General features: G+C 33.7%; 1 pseudogene; it reads left to right on the forward strand.

The window, feature by feature from the left end:
* The first annotated feature begins 1,996 nt into the window (after positions 1-1,996).
* On the forward strand, positions 1,997-12,716 carry LOC111992649 (probable inactive purple acid phosphatase 27; annotated as a pseudogene).
* The last annotated feature ends 1,692 nt before the right edge of the window (positions 12,717-14,408 follow it).

A 14,408-nucleotide genomic window follows, 5' to 3' on the forward strand; every position in this document is an offset into this window, starting at 1 on the left:
GAAAATGATAAACAGACTTACAACAGAATTGATAAACAATCTAAACCATAAATAATCACAATCACAACAGTAATTAATTGGTAAAGATAAAGGGAAGAGAGATGCAAACATAAGGACAACACATATGTGTTATCGAAGAGGAAACCGAAGCCCTCGGCGTAAAACCTCTTTGCTGCCTTCCAAGCGGTAAATAATCCACTAGAAAATGTAGTTGGGATATATGAACAATAATAGACCCTCCAAGCCTAATCTACTCAGATACCTAAGCCCTCCAAGCTTCTTGCTCCAATGAGGTTGCACCGAACCTTTTTCTTTTCTAGCTTACCGGATTTCGCTATAAACCATAGCATCAACCAATAGTCATTGGTCCCTTTCAAACTGCTTCCCTTAGTACCAAAAGAACCTTCTCACAGACGTGGGTATGGTGAGAAAAGGATTTGGTCAATAACCTCTTAAGGATGTATCAATGGAGAGGAAGAGAGTAGAGGAATTTGAAGAGTTTCTTGGGTGAAGATTGTGGATGAGGCAATCTTGTTTTCTCTAGGGTTTCTCTCTCAAAATTTTCTCTGGACCCTTTCTACATTTCATGGGAATGATGGGTATTTATACTAGGGTGAGTATGGAATGTGAAACATCAGCTTTTCTCAAACAGGGCATTCTGGCGACTTGACCTCATGACTGGGTTGAGTCGCGAGTTCAAGCCGCAAGCTAATGGCCTGGCTAACATGGGACTTTTGTCCTGTAGTGCAACAGCTGGCGTGGCTCTTCAGCTTCTGACATGCTTGGCACGTGTGCAACTTTTGGCGATTTGCAAGCCGTGAGCCACCTGGGAGATCCAATGTCGAGTCTCCGTTTCTTTGCACAAACTTGAGCATTTTTTCATATTTACTTACTCACTACCCTTACAAGTTTCCCATCTAAATATAGGGTTACTAAATGCTAAAATACAAGCAAATTTAGTACAGAATAAAGCCAACAAGATGGTTGTTTAAATTCAACCTTACAAAACTGAATAGTAAAATAATTTTTATTTTTCATTAGTATCCAAACAAAGACTGAGTCTGATAAACTCTCGAATTCTGTTATGGTGGCAATGCTTTCGTGGGTTAGTGAACTTGAGTTTAATGAAAAAACTCGAGTATGGTAAACTCGAGTTCTATTGTGGTGGCAATGCTTTCGTGGAATTTTAGCTTCTCTAGTCATCCAGCAGTTTGATATCATTGCTAAATCGAGAAATGGTCTAATTATTATTTTTCCTTCTCTGCACCTTAAATACAAAACTCAATTTACCAAAACGCCCTTGAATGTCGACTTCCGCACATGAGCAAAACTCTTGACTCCTCATATCCATGGTTGCTTCAATTATCCAAGTAATAATTGGTGATCTTTGTTGCGTAGAAGTCAAGGTCGCGCTCAAAAATATATAGGTACAAAATCTAAAGTCAAGAAATACTAGTATCTTTTTTATTAATTCTGTCTTTTGCATGAAAAAAGATACAACAGCAGTTGTCTCATTTTAAAGTTCGAAGCCACCCAGAAATTTCAACACACCAATTCGTTGAATTTAAGAGAGGGAGAGAGATTGCATGGTCTATTACATTAAGGCACTTGATAGAATACACCAAATTGTTGAAAATGATGGCTGAGACTTCATTGTTAAATTCTGCAGTTTGGGCTACTTGGTCACACAGACTATGAACAGCTTTTTCTCTCTGAAAGACACAACATCAGTTGACTCATTTATAGTTCGAAGCCACCCAGAAATTTCAACATAGAAATTTGTTTAATAGAAAAGTTAACAGAGGCCGACATTGGTAAAAATAACTGATTTTTTGACCTTTATTTTATTTTATTATTTTTTATATATTTCTTATAAAAGAGGTATCAAAACTTTCTTAAGGTGGCCCCATTAGCTAGAACCTTCGTAGAATTTACTTATTGATTATTTAAGAGAGGGAGAGACTCTACATGGCCTATTATATAAAGATAAAGCCACTTGATAGCTTGGTCACACTCACATAAACAATGGAGAGCTTTCTGTCCCTGAAAGTTTCCTTGATATTGCTATTACTAGTGCATTGTGTTGTAGTGCATGGTGATGGTATAGATGATTTGCAGCCACTGTCCAAGATTGCCATCCACAGGGCCCTCTTTGCATTTCACGTTAATGCTTCTCTCAAAGCTGAACCAGTCCTACTTGGCACCAAGGTAACACAGATTGTATTTTTGTTCACGTTCATTCTCTTATGTTGTTTTTTGAGTTGGCTTTGATGGAACAGTAGTATTGAGTTTTGATTTCTTTTGAGCCAGTTGTATTGATTCTTTAAGTCCAATTGTTTAGTTATTTCAGAAAAGATTGGGAACCAAGAATTTTTAGCACTGACTTAACTAAAGAGCACTTTTTAAGCTTATCATCTCAGTCTCGATTCAAGGATCAACTTAAAGGGTAAAATATTAAAAACTAAAAAGTCAAAATAGACTATTCCTTTAAACTTTAAACTCATGAGGGATTTTCGTCATTGAAGTTTAAGAGATTGCTTTTAGTCCTTAATAACTTAAAATGAACGTTTTTTTTAGCCCTTAACAAATTTAAATTAATCGTTTTTAGTTCTTAATGTGTCCAATGAAATGATAACATGTCAATTTTTAGTTTGGTCACGTCATCTAAGAGACTCAAATCTCGTATGGGTTTGGGACCAACAGTGCATTTTGCCCATGTTAAAAAGAATAGTTCATTTAAAAAAATATATACAAAAAAGGTTTCTAAAAGAATGAAATTGTGTATTAATTGAATTGCTTGCTGGTTTAAAGGGGTACTATCTCATGTTACTATGTTGGTAATTCATCTTTTTTCAGCATGAATGTATAGTGGCGATACATCTATGTGTAATTTCAAACTGTCTGCCCCCTCCATGGCTCTGTTAGCAAATCTATATGTTGTGGTCTGTAGAAGTACAAAGCTAGATTTATGTGATAGACTACATTTATTAATTATAAACACTTTCATGTATATCATTTTGTTTTGGGGTTGTGTAGAACTTAAACTCAAAGATGTGTAATCGGATGTGAACCTGATCAGTTTCATCTGATTCGTGCGTATAAGCTATCAGTCAAGTGTCTCTTCTCTATAATTATATATTGAGTTGAGGTATAGCTTATAAGCAGGTCCCAACTGTTTACAGTGCAAGAGACTCTTGCCGGTTCTTCATGAGGTGGTGATGTCTATAGGTAAACATATAGTGATATCTATATGGGTAGCTGGATCATATGTTTCCCCAAAGCTAAATCTCCGTGTTCTAAATAGTTGATGTTATAGGGAATTAGTAATATCTGATGGGTTTATATGCAGGGGGAAGATTTTCAATGGATAACAGTGGAACTTGACTGCCCTGACCCCTCAGGAGATGATTGGGTTGCAGTTTTTTCGCCTGCAAAGTTCAAGTAATTATTGCATTGGCGGATATTTTGAATTTGCTTTCTGGTTTGTTTTACTTGGTTTGACTGCATCTAAGACTAAAATTTACAAAAATACTACTAAACAAAAGTTGTAATTCTTATTAGTACATCAATTAACAATAATTTCTGAATGATTATATAATTATTGTCATGCATCAATTAACAATAATTTCTGAATGATTATATAAATCATTGTCATGCACATCATTGTTGATAGCTGCATGTTGTAGGATTTTTTTTTAATCTATATTTTAGAGCCTATGTACTAAAGAAGTCATCCTATAATGGCAGCTCATCTACCTGCCCACCTGTTATTCTCCCAAACCAAGAGGCTCCACATCTATGCTCAGCTCCAATAAAGGTATGCAATTATGCATCATTGCAATCAATCCAATGTTGAATTCAAGTTAATTATGAACCATTTGAATTTAACCCATCTATCCAACTAATTTCATCATGATTGTGTTCATTTTCAGTATAAGTTTGCCAATGATTCCAATGCTGAGTATACGAAGACAGGGAAAGCATCTTTAAAATTTCGACTGATTAATCAGAGGGCAGATTTCTCAATGGCATTATTCTCAGGTGGTTTGTCAACTGTAAGTCAGTCTTTCTTTTTTATTTATTTATTGAGTTGTACTCAATTCTATTCTTATAGTTAAAAGCTTCATATGTTTAAAATATATTAGTTCTCACATAGATGCTGGTATTGTCTTGGTGCAATTAATTTACTTCTTTTAATTCTCAAGCCTAAATCATTCGGAAAAGCTGAGGACACTTCAAGTGTAGACTAAGTTTGCATTCCTGTATTGCAGCCAAAACTATTGGCAGTTTCAAATACCGTAACTTTTGCAAATCCAAAGGCACCAGTTTATCCTCGCCTCTCTCAAGGGAAGTCTTGGAATGAAGTAAGTTCATTATGTTTTTTCTTTTCATGGACATCTGGATATTTATCCTCAAAGCCTAGCTAACTTTTTGAAACAATAATCTAATGGTGTTAGCACTTAACACCCAAGCATTACTTTTTGGAAGGAAAGTCCTTTTGAGGAGTCAAAATAAAGTGGTCATACTGATATTATAAAATTCTTTTTCCTTTTAATCTGCAAGAAGTCAAAATACGTTAACATAAAGGAACAATGTTTTCAATAATTTGTTTTACCAGAGGTATGTATATATGCATTCACATCTTTCTAAAATACTGTTATGCTATTATGCAGATGGCAGTAACCTGGACAAGCGGCTATAACATTATTGATGCTGTGCCTTTTGTTGAGTGGGGTTTTAAGGGAGAATTTCAAACTCAATCACCAGCTGGAACGTTGACTTTTCATCGTGAAGCCATGTGTGGTATGATCTATGTCCTCTTCTTATTAAGTTACTATGGTGATTTTAATCATCAATGTAACCCATTGTTCTTAAGAAAAGCTTTGCTTCTTCACCTTGCCTGATTTTTTGTTGTCAAATTAGGCGTCACATCAAAAATCCTGCCATGCTGTGTGAGTGTTTTTTTTTTTTTTTTTTAATGTCACAATTGTGCTCCTATTTCATCCTTAAATGATTATAAAGCTATTACTAATGCTCTTTTATCTAATTGGCATTTTGATGATTTAGTGAATGAGTTCAGTATGCCTTGGCATTATATTCAACAAAACAAAGAAAGAAACTCAATATAAAGTATATAACTTTTACTTAATAAAAAAACTTGAAAACTATTAAAATATTAGTTGAAGCTTCTGCAACTCACCGTGGACCTGAGCAGGAAAACTATTCACCCAAGAATATGAGAATTGTAAACCACAGTACTAATGAAGTTGGACTCTTCATTCTGTAGGTCCACCAGCTAGAACAATTGGTTGGCGTGATCCTGGTTACATTCATACAAGCTTCTTAAAAGATTTGTGGCCAAACTCACTGTAAGCACTTTAACTAACAAACTTTATATCATAGAAGTGCTTAGATCATTGTTTTTAAGCCTCTCTGATGATGATTGTTTATTCAGATACACATACAAGCTTGGACATAGGTTATTTAATGGTTCCTACATCTGGAGCAAGTCTTATTATTTTAAGTCATCACCATATCCAGGGCAGGACTCATTACAGCGTGTGGTAATATTTGGTGACATGGGAAAGGTATTAATTATGATTTCTGGTTATCAAAAGAATTATTAAAGCATTTCTCTTGATAGTTGTAATAGAAGTTAATAAATTTATCTACTCTTTCCTCAGATTTTTAATATCAATGGTTAACAATATGCATCAAGCAGCATCTTCCAAACTATGCATTGTAAATTCTTCAATACTCAATTCATGAGTGAAACTAAATATAACTACAAGTATTTGATGAGTTTAAAATCTATAATTAAGAAATTTAGTGTAAAAACATGGAAGGAAAAAAAAAATGTACTATAGCGGCTTCTCTAAATCTCTTCTTACTAGTGGTTCATTTTCCTTCGGTGTCAATAGATCTTGGAAAGATTCATGGTTTCTCCATTTCTCACATTATAAAGTGTATTCCCTCTCGTATTTGCTTTTAAGTATCAACTATATAACCACCGCACACCCTTAGTGCAATGGTCACTGGGGGTAAGGGCCGAGGTTCAAGTCTCCAGGAGGGAGCTTTACATGGATATATACTTGGATTAGGCTAGAGTAATTTTTCTATCTCATATCCCAAAAAAAAAAAAAAAAAAAAAAATTCAACTACATAGAGAACGTTGAATGGACAATAAAGGCAGTTTTCATTACTAAATGTGTGGTTACATGACATTTAATTGTTCAATATAGCCTGTCAGGTACATATTACACTCTTTTAGCATTTGTAAAAAGTGAAATTTATATTTGGTCCACATGTTTTAGGCTGAACGGGATGGGTCAAATGACTCAAACGAGGACACAAATTATCAGCCAGGGTCACTTAATACCACAGATCAACTCATCAAAGATTTGGACAACATTGACATACTTTTTCACATTGGAGATATCACATATGCAAATGGATATATCTCGCAGTGGGACCAGTTTACATCACAGGTTGAGCCCATTGCATCAACTATACCATATATGATTGCAAGGTTAGCATCCTTGCAATATCCTTGCTCCTTCACATGTATTATGTTTTAAGCATAAGTTTGTGCTATCTTATTGATGTGTAGTATTCCTGCAGTGGCAATCATGAACGTGATGTACCAGGGACAGGCTCCTTCTTTGAAACCAATGGTTCTGGTGGTGAAATTTTTTTTTTTTTTTTTTTTTTAATTATTTATTTTTTATGTCACAATTGTGCTCCTATTTCATCCTTAAATAATTGTAAAGCTATTACTAACCCTCTTTTATCTAATTGGCATTTTGGTGATTTAGTGAATGAGTTCATTATGCCTTGGCATTATATTCAACAAAACAAAGAAAGAAACTCAATATATAGTATCAAAATTTTACATAATAAAAAGAACTTGAAAACTATTAAAAAATTAGTTGAAGCTTCTGCAACTCACTGTGGACCTGAGCAGGAAAACTATTCACCCAAGAATATGAGAATTGTAGACCGTAGTACTAATGAAGTAGGACTCTTCATTCTGCAGGTCCACCAGCTAGAACAATTGGTTGGCGGGATCCTGGTTACATTCATACAAGCTTACTAAAAGATTTGTGGCCAAACTCACTGTAAGCACTTTAACTAACAAATTTTATATCATAAAAGTGCTTAGATCATTGTTTTTAAGCCTCTCTGATGATGATTGTTTATTCAGATACACATACAAGCTTGGCCATAGGTTATTTAATGGTTCCTATATCTGGAGCAAGTCTTATTATTTTAAGTCATCACCATATCCAGGGCAGGACTCATTACAACGTGTTGTAATATTTGGTGACATGGGAAAGGTATTAATTATGACTTCTGGTTTTCAAAAGAATATTAAAGCATTTCTCTTGATAGTTGTAATAGAAGTTAATAAATTTATCTGCTCTTTCCTCAGATTTTCAATATCAATGGTTAACAACATGCATCAAGCAGCATCTTCCAAACTATGCATTGTAAATTCTTCAATACTCAATTCATGAGTGAAACTAAATATAACTACCAGTATTTGATGAGTTTATAATCTATAATTAAGAAATTTAGTGTAAAAACATGGAAGGAAAAATAATGTACTAAATCTGCTTCTCTAAATCTCTTCTTACTAGTGGTTCGTTTTCCTTTGGTGTCAATAGATCTTGGAAAGATTCATGGTTTCTCCATTTCTCACATTATAAAGTGTATTACCTCTCATATTCGCTATTAAGTATCAACTATATAAAGAATGTTAAATGGACAATAAAGGCAGTTTGCATCACTAAATGTGTGGTTACATGATATTTAATTGTTCCATATAGCCTGTTAGGTACATAGTACACTCTTTTAGCATTTGTTAAAAGTGAAATTTATATTTGGTCCACATGTTTTAGGCTGAACGGGATGGGTCAAATGAGTACACAAATCTTCAGCCAGGGTCGCTTAATACCACAGATCAACTCATCAAAGATTTGGACAACATTGACATACTTTTTCACATTGGAGATATCACATATGCAAATGGATATATCTCGCAGTGGGACCAGTTCACATCACAGGTTGAGCCCATTGCATCAACTATACCGTATATGATTGCAAGGTTAGCATGCTTGCAATATCCTTGCTCCCTCGCATTTATTATGTTTTAAGCATAAGTTTGTGCTATCTTATTGATGTGTAGTATCCCTGCAGTGGCAATCATGAACGTGATGTACCAGGGACAGGCTCCTTCTTTGAAACCAATGGTTCTGGTGGTGAATGTGGCGTGCTTGCTGAGACCATGTTTTATGTTCCTGCTGAGAATAGAGCTAAGTTTTGGTAAGTAATGCGAACTCTTCTGTAAATCAATTTTGGTATGTAATATTAGTTCTCTCTGAGATATTAGAGTTGATACTACAAGAAAGAGATATGAAAAATAAAACAGTGAGTGTTGGTACTCAAGGGTTGAGTACTTGAGTTGAGCGTTGAACTTAAATTAACGGCACATACCTATGCAAAAGAAAAATAGGGTTAATGTCTACAGGAATTTTCAAAGTGTGCCAAACATTGCGCAAGTAGTCTAGTTCCCGTTGATTACTCTATGCTTGCTATTTGAAAAATGTTGTTAATTGATAATCTCTATTAGAATAATAACTAAATGATATTTCCCATCCAAATAAGTATTCGGGACAAGTGACAGTTTATCATGGTATCGAAATAGGTGCCTAAATTCTAACTCTATCTATGCTCTGCCTCCTATAAAAGGTCAAAAAACCCCACGTGTTGAGCAATACTTATTTAGGGGAAGTCTAGACCCACACATGAGCGGAGTGTTAGAATAATGGTTAAAAGATTTAATTCACAATTTTTTACCAGCTTTAACTTTTGAGACAAATAGTAATTTATCAATCTCTACAGGTATTCAACGGATTATGGCATGTTCCACTTCTGTATAGCTGACAGTGAACATGATTGGAGGGAGGGCTCTGAACAGTACAAATTTATAGAGAAATGTCTTGCATCAGCTGATAGGCAGAAACAACCATGGTTGATTTTTGCAGCTCATCGTGTTCTTGGTTATTCCTCCGATTATTGGAAGGATGGCTCATATGGGGAGTCTATGGGAAGGGAGAGCTTGCAAAAGCTCTGGCAGAAGTACAAAGTGGACATTGCATTCTATGGTCATGTTCATAATTATGAGAGAACATGCCCCATTTACCAGGTATGGATTACATGAATAAGGATTTCTTACCCTTTAACCGTCAAATTATTAAACAAAACAATAAAATAATGATGTTACACATGCTTAAATTTTGCACCATATCCTAAGCCTATGGATTGCAATAATATATTCCTTAACCGCTTCCAAATTGCTGACAATGTTGGCATCTAAGCTTAGGGTGGTAGTTATGAGCTATTTACTAATACTAGCCGATGTCAGAGAGAGAGAGAGAGAGAGAGTGAGTCATTTTTTGTGTGGGAAAAATTTGGATTGAATGGGAGATATATTATATATATATATATATATATATATATATATATATATATATATTTATATATATTAGCAAACACCTTATGTTGGAGAGTATAATGTTGTGCCATGTGGGCACATTCCTTGAAGTTCTTTTTATTTAGTTTCTACTTAAACAAAGTTTGCATTTATGGCTGTGTTTGTTCGTGTAAAACGTTTTCCGGAAAATACATATTTTCCGGAAAAGGAAAATATTTTTAAGTGTTTGGTTGAATTATGAAAATTGTTGTGGAAAATATTTTCATGTGTTTGGTTCTATTAGGAAAATGCTATTTTCCGGCATCAAATTCCGGCAACAACACACACAACAACAACAACAACAACAACAACAAATTCCGGTAGCAACAATAACAACACCAATCGGTTCATCAAAAAAAAAACAACAACAACAATCAAATTAAAAAAAAAAAAAAAAACAACAACAATCAAATTAAAAAAAAAAAAAAAACAACAACAATCAAATTAAAAAAAAAAAAAAAAACAACAACAATCAAATTAAAAAAAAAAAAAACAACAACAACAATCAAATTAAAAAAAAAAAAACAACAACAACAATCAAATTAAAAAAAAAAAAAAACAACAACAATCAAATTAAAAAAAAAAAAACTGGGAGATCGAGGAAGAGAGAGCTCGAGGTGCGATGGCGCGATCGAGGGTCTGCGTCTGGGCCGAGCGGCGTTGGAGCGATGGCGCGATTGAGGAGGCGATGGGTCTGGGTCGACGACGAGGTGCGATGGCGCGATCGAGGTGCGATGGCGATGGTGCGATGGCGCGATCAAGGTGCGATGGCAATGGCGCGATCGAGGTGTGATGGTGATGGTGCGATGGCGCGATCGAGGTGCGATGGCGATGGTGCGATGGCGCGATCGGCGCGGTGCGATGGCGAGGTGCGAGCCCGGTGCGATGGCGAGGTGCTGCGATCGGCGCGAGACCGGTGCGATGGCGCGGTTCGTGAGTTCGTCAGTTCGTGGCGCCGGCGAAGTCGAAGGCTCGTGAACGCCGGCGAAGTCGAAGTCGAAGGCTCGTTCTCTCTCTCGCTCTCGCTCTCTCTCTCGCTCGGTTTGGTTCGGCTCTGGCTCTCTCTTTTCCGGAAATCATTTGAAGGTAAAATAAGGGCGTAAAATGATTTCCGGGTCAAGGGTGAAAATTTGGTCAAACTTTAAGCATATTTTCCGGAAAATGAATTTTCCTTTGCCAGCCAAACACATGGGCCAGGTGGTAAATGATTTCCTGAAATCATTTACCACCAAAACAAACGCAGCCTATATTAAAGTATTAGTTTATTGAATTAGCTAATAGAGTAAATGCATATATTAATTATCTATTGTTGTGCATTAATTATTTATATAAATGAATTTATATAATTATTTTTATAAACTCTGTATAGAAAATAACTTTTAGTTGGAATAATAATAAAAAATTTAGAATATAATATTCTTACTTATGTTTAGTTGCTTTGACAACAATTCTCACAAAAACCATAAAAAATTAAATATTTGTGGATTCACTAAAATTAATCTTAATTCTTTAAATTTCCAACTCCTTTGTGTGCACATGCGCGTGCGTATGTGTGTGTGAAACTAACACTTTAGTATGTATTCAATGTAATTAGAAAGACTACTAATATAATAAATATGTTTATTTTTTATATTAATTATTTTAAGTATAATGAAATTTTAATATCGTTTTTCTAAGATTTATATGAGAAACAATTGATTTTTTTATGTGATAAACAATTGATCTGAAATATGACACTTTTACTAAAATATAGTTGTTTCTGCAACAATTGAAACCATGTCCAACAAAAAGGGGAATTTTTTTTAGTAACACACAATCAAGAATGTTAAAAAAAATAACTGAAGGATATATGCATTTTTTGGTAGGCATGAAACATGTCTATATATATTAGCTACTATATCATCAATTTTCAATTAGTAAACACACACACATATATAGTATGATCAAATCACTATATTACTCTTAGTCTATTTCTATTTAATCTATATATAAAATAATTAAAGATTACAATTTTTTACAATAAAATTTATTGAAATATCTTTTTTATACATTGAAAGTGGGGGATGGGAATCTAAATCCTGAATGTTTCTATTGGAAATTGAGGTATAAATCAGTTAAATTACAAGATTTTTGGTAAAACTTATCGAAATATTAGAGAAAACTAATAATAAGTTGCACCGCACATCCTGCGTGAACTCAACTAGTTTATAATAAGAAGATGAAGAGAAGAAGAGCCCAATTAAAAGAAATAGGAAGGGATGAAGAGTAATGGTAAGGTCGAGAGTAGTGGAGAGATACAAAATGTAAAAGAGAGGGAGAAATGTTGGAGGAATTGTGACGGTAAGGTGGAAAATTAATAAAGAGAAGAAGAGTAAAAAAAAGGAGAGAGAAAGTGTTGGAAACAAGTGGGTGATGTGACCAAAATGATAGATTAGAAAAATTAATTGCTAGAATTAATGATTGATTTGGTATAAAGTGCACAGTGTATTGCTTGTTATAGCATACTAAGTATATTTTGGTATCACATATGAAGCATCATTAATTGTAAATATTGCCAAACGCTTGATTCAATTAAAGGATAAGTGCTAATAGCATTATAGCTCAAATGGTTGACATGTCTAATTAAATGACTAGTTCTTAAGTACCTTTTTAGCCATATATGTCATATGCATACTCCTTAGTCCTTCCTAGTTCACATGAAGTTACTGATCACTTGGCTATCATTCTATTTCTAACTCGCTTAGTGTTTATGTTTTTATCCAGAATCGCTGTGTGAATACAGAAAAATCTCACTATTCAGGCACGGTGAATGGAACAATCCATATAGTTGTAGGAGCGGGAGGTATCAGTTAAATTCATATTCACCATTACAAACTGATTGGAGTATTTACAAAGTTTCTGACTTTGGTTTTGGCAAACTCACTGCATTCAACCACTCATCCCTTCTATTTGAATACAAAAGGAGCAGTGATGGTGAGATATATGATTCCTTCACCATTTCAAGGGACTACAGGGATGTGTTAGCATGTGTACATGATGGATGTGAACCAACCACATTAGCTACATGAGTTAATATAATTCAGCATTGTACTTGAAAATAAAATGGTCCTTCATTATCAATGCAGTTTTAGTGTTACTACTTCAAAATAAACAGAAGTTATGAACTTCAGTTATGAGTTTATGTTATTCATCAATACACCTCTTGATTTTGGAAATTTAACTGAACAATGAAATGGATTCATTTTAAATGGAGAAAGGATGATTTTTTCTATAGAAAATACTGGGAAATTTTCAATTTGATAAAAATCTCATTCCAAAGGAAAACTGGAATTTTTCGTAGTTGCAATAGATTATGGTATGTATGATGGAAAATATTCATTCTAACCTATGTATTGATAGCCCAAAGCTCAGTAATCTTTTTTCTTATTTATTTACTATTATTGTTATTATATATATATATATTTTTCATTGCTTCATATGAGCTGGCCATAGGCCTTATTCTCAATTGGTAGGCACTTTTTGATGTTTCCAAGAGAGACATTTAAGATTCAAATTTTACTCACTTGTTATAACTATCAAATTATTCTACAAATTTTTTTAAGGAATTGAAAAAAAAATTGAATATTAGTTACTCCCACTGTGTAATTCCTTAATGGTTATATGATCTTCCCCATTTCAAGGGACTAGGGATGTGTTAGCATGTGTACATGATGGTTGTGAACCAACCACATTAGCCTTATGAATTAATGTAATTAGCAATGTACTTGAAAAGAAAAGGCTCTCCATTAAAAATGCATCGTGTTGTTATAGTTATAAATACCAAATAAATAAGGATCTTGAATTTTGGCCGTATGTCAACCCATCGAGTAATAATATTGTTGTTAGAATATAATATTATTAATTTTAAAAAATATTCATAAAATTATATATTAGGACTAATTCTCATAAGAGAATTTCATTTTAAATGTATTAAACTATTAACTATTAACTAAAAAATTTTCTTTTTTATATAACTGTTTACCAAAACAACAAAGGGCAAGGGTCTTTTTTTTTTTCTTTTTTTAAAATTTTTTTTTTTTAAGTAATGAATTTGGTGTGTTCCTTATAAATAAAAAATTATATAAACTTTTTACTTTATTTTAATATTAATATTTTCATCTGCTCATATTATAATCCATATAATAGTGTGGATTAAAATTTTCCAATTATGACATTTAGAAAAGAATGAGAAAAATAGATTTTTCCCCCAGTAAAAAATTTCAACTTGTAGCATCCTATTTTAATGTTATCTTTAATCCCAAACCAATCTATCTATTTTAAAGTATACAAAGTATAGTCATGATATCTCTTTTCGAATACATTACTTATCTCAATACATCCATAAATATACATTGAATCAAAACACACCTATATGAAGACGCTTTGCAAAAAAAAAAAAAAAAAACAAAATGTCATATCAATCATCGCTTAACAATAATTAATTTGATTGATTAGGAAAATAATTTTTTGTTTATAATAATTGTAGGGACCCAATTTGGATTGACCCTGAATATGAATGGGTTTTCAAGCCCAACCAGCCCAAACAATAAATTTTTAGAGTATGGGTCCAAGAACTAGTACTGTTTTTCAGGAAAGGTTCTACTCATCAAGTAATAAGGGATACTTTCGGTTCGCTCTTTGAGGAAAACTATCCTCGGCATTCTTTCAGTTGGTCTCTCTCTTTTTCTTTTTTTCTTCCTTTTCTTTTTTGTTCAAAAAAGTCCCCCCCTGTTTTCTTCGTTCCTATGTTATATACTCCGTTTTTTCCTGGTTTCCATCGTACACGTGTAGTTCTTATCCCGGGAGCTCCTTTCTGTCCCATCCAGTACCTACC

This window comes from Quercus suber, unplaced genomic scaffold (genome assembly GCF_002906115.3).
Source record: "Quercus suber isolate HL8 unplaced genomic scaffold, Cork oak 2.0 scaffold_634, whole genome shotgun sequence".
Taxonomy (NCBI): domain Eukaryota; kingdom Viridiplantae; phylum Streptophyta; class Magnoliopsida; order Fagales; family Fagaceae; genus Quercus; species Quercus suber.